Here is a 658-nt window from a genome sequence, read left to right as displayed (position 1 = left end):
CCCCCCCCCCCCCCCCCCCGCCCCCCTGCGTGATTCAGACAACGGCATTGTGTTGCTTGGTAGCATATGACAAGATTTTGTAAAGACGACATCCAGGCCAGTTATAGTGTCCGTGTTGACAGGTCAGGGCCTACACAGACCAGAGAGTGTATAACTCCAACAAAGTTTACACCATGTTTACAATTACAGATGCAGGTGTGTCAGTACGAATGTGTCTGAGTTACAAGTATTGTTAAAATTCAGAAATAGCAAGTAATCAATTTGAAAGTACAAGTATTACACTACAAATTACGCAACCTTACATGCTACAGAGGGACTATCTAACACGTTCACATACCTGACTCCATAATCAAAGTATTACACTACAAACCACACAACCTTACATGCTACAGAGGGACTATCTAACACGTTCACATACCTGACTCCATAATCAAAGTATTACACTACAAACTACACAACCTTACATGCTACAGAGGGACTATCTAACACGTTCACATACCTGACTCCAAGGTCTCGAACTGACTGAGCAGACAAGTGCATCTTCCAAGCTTAACTTAAATACAATAGAATATCTACTAAGCCAATGAGAGGACGTTTAAATATCCAATTTGGTGCAGTGTGATCTCATCAGCCTCAGCCAATCAAGGCTCGAGAAGCG

Source organism: Branchiostoma floridae, chromosome 18 (genome assembly GCF_000003815.2).
Source record: "Branchiostoma floridae strain S238N-H82 chromosome 18, Bfl_VNyyK, whole genome shotgun sequence".
In the NCBI taxonomy this organism is placed as follows: domain Eukaryota; kingdom Metazoa; phylum Chordata; class Leptocardii; order Amphioxiformes; family Branchiostomatidae; genus Branchiostoma; species Branchiostoma floridae.
Note: the sequence above shows the minus strand (reverse complement) of the source record.